Source organism: Dermochelys coriacea, chromosome 4 (genome assembly GCF_009764565.3).
Source record: "Dermochelys coriacea isolate rDerCor1 chromosome 4, rDerCor1.pri.v4, whole genome shotgun sequence".
Taxonomy (NCBI): domain Eukaryota; kingdom Metazoa; phylum Chordata; order Testudines; family Dermochelyidae; genus Dermochelys; species Dermochelys coriacea.
The window spans coordinates 100,302,614-100,309,403 of record NC_050071.1 but is presented as its reverse complement, the minus strand read 5'-3'; positions in this window follow the sequence as shown (position 1 = coordinate 100,309,403).

The following is a 6,790-nucleotide window of genomic DNA, read 5'->3' as shown; positions in this document are numbered from 1 at the left end:
AGAGTGATCACTTAAGTTTCAGAGTAGCAGCCGTGTTAGTCTGTATTCGCAAAAAGAAAAGGAGTACTTAGTCTCTAAGGTGCCACAAGTACTCTTGATCACTTAAGATAAGCCATCACCAACAGCGGGGGAGGGGGAAGGAGGAAAACCTTTCATGGTGACAAGCAGGTAGGCTAATTCCAGCAGTTAACAAGAATATCAGAGGAACAGTGGGGGGTGGGGTGGGAGGGAGAAATACCATGGGGAAATAGTTTTACTTTGTGTAATGACTCATCCATTCCCAGTCTCTATTCAAGCCTAAGTTAATTGTAGCCAGTTTGCAAATTAATTCCAATTCAGCAGTCTCTCGTTGGAGTCTGTTTTTGAAGCTTTTTTGTTGAAGTATAGCCACTCTTAGGTCTGTGATCGAGTGACCAGAGAGATTGAAGTGTTCTCCAACTGGTTTTTGAATGTTATAATTCTTGACGTCTGATTTGTGTCCATTCATTCTTTTACGTAGAGACTGTCCAGTTTGGCCAATATACATGGCAGAGGGGCATTGCTGGCACATGATGGCATATCACATTGGTAGATGCGCAGGTGAGCGAGTCTCTGATAGTGTGGCTGATGTGATTAGGCCCTATGATGGTATCCCCTGAATAGATATGTGGACAGAGTTGGCAACGGGCTTTGTTGCAAGGATAGGTTCCTGGGTTAGTGGTTCTGTTGTGTGGTGTGTGGTTGCTGGTGAGTATTTGCTTCAGATTGGGGGGCTGTCTGTAAGCAAGGACTGGTCTGTCTCCCAAGATCTGAGAAAGCGATGGCTCGTCCTTCAGGATAGGTTGTAGATCCTTGATGATGCGTTGGAGAGGTTTTAGTTGGGGGCTGAAGGTGATGGCTAGTGGCGTTCTGTTGTTTTCTTTGTTGGGCCTGTCCTGTAGTAGGTGACTTCTGGGTACTCTTCTGGCTCTGTCAATCTGTTTCTTCACTTCAGCAGGTGGGTATTGTAGTTGTAGGAATGCATGATAGAGATCTTGTAGGTGTTTGTCTCTGTCTGAGGGGTTGGAGCAAATGCGGTTATATCGTAGCGCTTGGCTGTAGACAATGGATCGAGTGGTATGATCTGGATGAAAGCTAGAGGCATGTAGGTAGGAATAGCGGTCAGTAGGTTTCCGATATAGGGTGGTGTTTATGTGACCATCGCTTATTAGCACCGTAGTGTCCAGGAAGTGGATCTCTTGTGTGGACTGGTCCAGGCTGAGGTTGATGGTGGGATGGAAATTGTTGAAATCATGGTGGAATTCCTCAAGGGCTTCTTTTCCATGGGTCCAGATGATGAAGATGTCATCAATGTAGCGCAAGTAGAGTAGGGGCATTAGGGGACGAGAGCTGAGGAAGCGTTGTTCTAAGTCAGCCATAAAAATGTTGGCATACTGTGGGGCCATGCGGGTACCCATCGCAGTGCCGCTGATTTGAAGGTATACATTGTCACCAAATGTGAAATAGTTATGGGTCAGGACAAAGTCACAAAGTTCTGCCACCAGGTTAGCCGTGACTGTATCGGGGATACTGTTCCTGACGGCTTGTAGTCCATCTTTGTGTGGAATGTTGGTGTAGAGGGCTTCTACATCCATAGTGGCTAGGATGGTGTTTTTAGGAAGATCACCAATGGACTGTAGTTTCCTCAGGAAATCGGTGGTGTCTCGAAGATAGCTGGGAGTGCTGGTAACGAAGGGCCTGAGGAGGGAGTCTACATAGCCAGACAATCCTGCTGTCAGGGTGCCAATGCCTGAGATGATGGGGCGTCCAGGATTTCCAGGTTTATCTAACAGTGTCAAATAAGGGTTTTTTCCTTTCTAAAAACTTTCCAGCTAAAGGGAAAGAAACAAAGAATGTTGTTAAAATGAAAGCCTTAATTAATACTTTACAGTTATAGCATGTGAAAGGTTTTTTTCCTTCTTTTCTGTATCTTTAATAAAAAAAATTAATGGGTTTTTAATAGTGTATTTGCCATGGTAGTAAGCAGACTGAGGTATCTGTATATCAAACTCTGAACCTTTTCATGTTCATAGAATATCAGGGCTGGAAGGGACCTCAGGAGGTCATCTAGTCCAACCCCCTGCTCAAAGCAGGACCAGTCCCCAACTAAATCATCCCAGCCAGGGCTTTGTCAAGTCTGACCTTAAAAACTTCTAAGGAAGGAGATTCCACCACCTCCCTAGGTAACACATTCCAGGGTTTCACCACCCTCCTAGTGAAAAAGTTTTCCCTAATATCCAACCTAAACCTCTCCCACTGCAACTTGAGACCATTACTCCTTGTTCTGTCATCTGCTACCACTGAGAATAGTCTAGATCCATCCTCTTTGGAACCCCCTTTCAGGTAGTTGAAAGCAGCTATCAAATCCCCCCATTCTTCTCTTCCACAGACTAAACAATCTCAGTTCCCTCAGCCTCTCCTCATAAGTCATGTGTTCCAGTCCCCTAATCATTTTTGTTGCCCTCCGCTGGACTCTTTCCAATTTTTCCACATCCTTCTTGTACTGTGGGGCCCAAAACTGGACACAGTACTCCAGATGAGGCCTCACCAATGTCAAATAGAGGGGAACGATCATGTCCCTCGATCTGCTGGCAATGCCCCTACTTCTTGCCATTGGCCTTCTTGGCAACAAGGGTACACCATTGACTCATATCCAGCTTCTCGTCCACTGTAACCCCTAGGTCCTTTTCTGCAGAATTGCTGCCGAGCCATTCGGTCCCTAGTCTGTAGTGGTGCATGGGATTCTTCTGTCGTAAGTGCAGGACTCTGCACTTGTCCTTGTTGAACCTCATCAGATTTCTTTTAGCCCAATCCTCTAATTTGTCTAGGACCTTCTGTATCCTATCCCTACCCTCCAGCGTATCTACCACTCCTCCCAGTTTAGTGTCATCTGCAAACTTGCTGAGGTGCAATCCACACCATCCTCCAGATCATTTATGAAGATATTGAACAAAACTGGCCCGAGGACTGACCCTTGGGGCACTCCACTTGATACCAGCTGCCAACTAGACATGGAGCCATTGATCACTACCCATTGAGCCCGACAATCTAGCCAACTTTCTATCCACCTTATAGTCCATTCATCCATCCCATACTACTTTAACTTGCTGGCAAGAACACTGTGGGAGACCGTGTCAAAAGCTTTGCTAAAGTCAAGGAACAACACGTCCACTGCTTTCCCCCATCCACAGAGCCAGTTATCTCGTCGTAGAAGGCAATTAGATTAGTCAGGCATGACTTGCCCTTGGTGAATCCATGCTGACTGTTCCTGATCACTTTCCTCTCTTCTAAGTGCTTCAGACTTGATTCCTTGAGGACTTGCTCCATGATTTTTCCAGGGACTGAGGTGAGGCTGACTGGCCTGTAGTTCCCAGGATCCTCCTCCTTCCCTTTTTTAAAGATGGGCACTACATTAGCCTTTTTCCAGTCATCCAAGACTTCCCCCGATCGCCATGAGTTTTCAAAGATAATGGCCAATGGCTCTGCAATCAGATCCGCCAACTCCTTTAGCACTCTCGGATGCAGCACATCCGGCCCCATGGACCTATGCTCGTCCAGCTTTTCTAAATAGTCCCGAACCACTTCTTTCTCCACAGAGGGCTGGTCACCTCCTCCCCATGCTGTGCTGCCCAGTGCAGTAATCTGGGAGCTGACCTTGTTCGTGAAGACAGAGGCAAAAAAAGCATTGAGTACATTAGCTTTTTCCACATCCTCTGTCACTAGGTTGCCTCCCTCATTCAGTAAGGGGCCCACACTTTCCTTGACTTTCTTCTTGTTGCTAACATACCAGAAGAAACCCTTCTTGTTACTCTTAACATCTCTTGCTAGCTGCAACTCCAGGTGTGATTTGGCCTTCTGATTTCACTCCTGCATGCCCGAGCAATATTTTTATACTCTTCCCTGGTCATTTGTCCAATCTTCCACTTCTTGTAAGCTTCTTTTTTGTGTTTAAGATCAGCAAGGATTTCACTGTGAAGCCAAGCTGGTCGCCTGCCATATTTGCTATTCTTTCTACACATCAGGATGATTTGTCCCTGTAACCTCAATAAGGATTCTTTAAAATACAGCCAACTCTCCTGGACTCCTTTCCCCCTCATTTTATTCTCCCAGGGGATCCTGCCCATCAGTTCCCTGAGGGAGTCAAAGTCCAGGGTCTGTATTCTGCTGGCACCTTAGAGACTAACAAATTTATTTGAGCATAAGCTTTCGTGAGCTACAGCTCACTTCATCGGATGCATTTGGTGGAAATAAATAAATTTGTTAGTCTCTAAGGTGCCACAAGTACTCCTTTTCTTTTTGCAAATACAGACTAACACAGCTGCTACTCTGAAACGTGTATTCTGCTGCTCTCCTTTCTTCCCTGTATCAGGATCCTGAACTTGACCATCTCATGGTCACTGCCTCCCAGGTTCCCATCCACTTTTGCTTCCCCTACTAATTCTTCCCAGTTTGTGAGCAGCAGGTCAGGAAGAGCTCTGCCCCTAGTTGGTTCCTCCAGCACTTGCACCAGGAAATTGTCCTACTCCACTTTCCAAAAACTTCCTGGATTGTGCACCACTGTATTGCTCTCCCAGAAGATATCAGGGTGATTGAAGTCTCCCATGAGAACCAGGGCCTGCGATCTAATAACTTCTGTGAGTTGCCGGAAGAAAGCCTCGTCCACCTCATCCCCCTGGTCCAGTGGTCTATAGCAGACTTCCACCATGACATCACCCTTGTTGCTCACACTTCTAAACTTAATTCAGTGTCTCAGGTTTTTCAGAGCTCAAGTATGAAACTGCAGAGCAGTCATACTGCTCCCTTACATACAGTGCAACTCCCCCCACCTTTTCTGCCCTACCTGTCCTTCCTGAACAGTTTATATCCATCCAGGACAGTACTCCAGTCATGTGAGTTATCCCACCAAGTCTCTGTTATTCCAATCACATCATAATTCCTTGACTGTACCAGGACTTCCAGTTCTCCCTGCTTGTTTCCCAGGCTCCTTGCATTTGTGTATAGGCACTTGAGATAACTCGCTGATCGTCCCTCTTTCTCAGTATGAGGCAGGAGCCCTACCCTCTCGTGCGCTCCTGCTTGTGCTTTCTCCCGGTATCCCACTTCCCCACTTACCTCAGGGCTTTGGTCTCCTTCCCCCAGTGAACCTAGTTTAAAGCCCTCCTCACTAGGAAGCCAGCCTGCTTGTGAAGATGCTCTTCCCTCTCTTTGTTAGGTGGAACCCATCTCTGCCTAGCACTCCTCCTTCTTGGAACACCATCCCATGGTCAAAGAATCCAAAGCCTTCTCTCCGACACCACCTGCGTAGCCATTCGTTGACTTCCACGATTCGACAGTCTCTACCCAGGCCTTTTCCTTCCACAGGGAGGATGGACGAGAAGACCACTTGCACCTCAAACTCCTTTATCCTTCTTCCCAGAGCCATGTAGTCTGCAGTGATCCGCTCAAGGTCATTCTTGGCAGTATCATTGGTGCCCACTTCGAGAAGCAGGAAGTACAGTGACCAAGTTATGTTAACACCTTGGGTCCTATTTTCCATCTAAAGTCATACGACAGGCCCCCTATCACCACACTCTTTGAGCACCTCACACATATAGATTATTTTTTTTTTCCTCACAAAACCTCTGTAAAATGAGTGTACCTTACATGTGGACAATTGAGGCATTAAGGCCCCAATCCTAAAGTTAAGCACATGTACATATATTTGCAGAACAGGCCTAGATAACTTGCCTGGGGTCCAAGAAGTCCATGACAGAATGAGGAACTGACCCCATCTCCTGAAATCAACTCCAGTACTTCCTCTAATGGGGCCCTGATAGGGCATCTGAGGGTTATCAGTAATTCAGAGTGTAAGAGGATGATGACGAGCAATTCCTAACATTCTGAAATAGAGACTATAGTAGCACCTTGCTGACCTGCAGGCTTTATAGCTCATACAGACACAAAATTGTCTCTCCCCAGCTCTAATATTTAAAATGGACAGTGGGGAGAGGACAAAAAACCAAAATCAGACATCTGTCAAAACAAAACAAACTATTGCTACAGTAACACCCAAGATTACTAGAACAAAGATTAGAGAAAGTAATATTTTAAAGTTTACTTTGTGCATCTGAAAGCACTGTCAGTAGAGCTGGACAGAATGAGGGAAAATTCATGGAATTTTTCCAATTAAGTTTCACTCTCGGCAACGTTTTATTTATCCATTGCGTCACTTGGGCCCTGATCCTTAGAACTAATTAGGTACCTAACTCCCATTGCAATCACTTGAGCATCCTGGCCTTGATTCTGCAGTTTCTCCTGTCTGTGTGGGTCACTGATACAGAAAAGTGAGGAGAGAAATAATTTTTAAAAAGGAAGTGTGAGTGGAAGATTCAAGCAGGAATGTATCAAACTATTTTTAAACTTTTTTTTTGGTCTAGATCTCAAGTTGACACTGACTCTTTAATAGCAAATGCTGTGATTCTTTTTCTACCAGAGCATCATTACAGAATGTACATTAATTAGCCTGTAAAGTATAAATTAAAAACAAATCTACAGCTGGCAAATAAGGGCTTGATCCAGCTGCTGAGGATTTCAACAGGAGTCTGTCCATTGATTCTAATAGGAGTTGAATTGGGTCCTAACTAAACAGATACTGCATCACAAAGTGGACTGTGGTCTTTAAAGAAAAAATTGTACTTACAGGAGTTCACAATAGCGAACCCCTTTCATTAGGGTGAATTAAGGATGTTCTCCTTTACACACAATTAATGCTCCAACTGGTCTCCCTTATTAA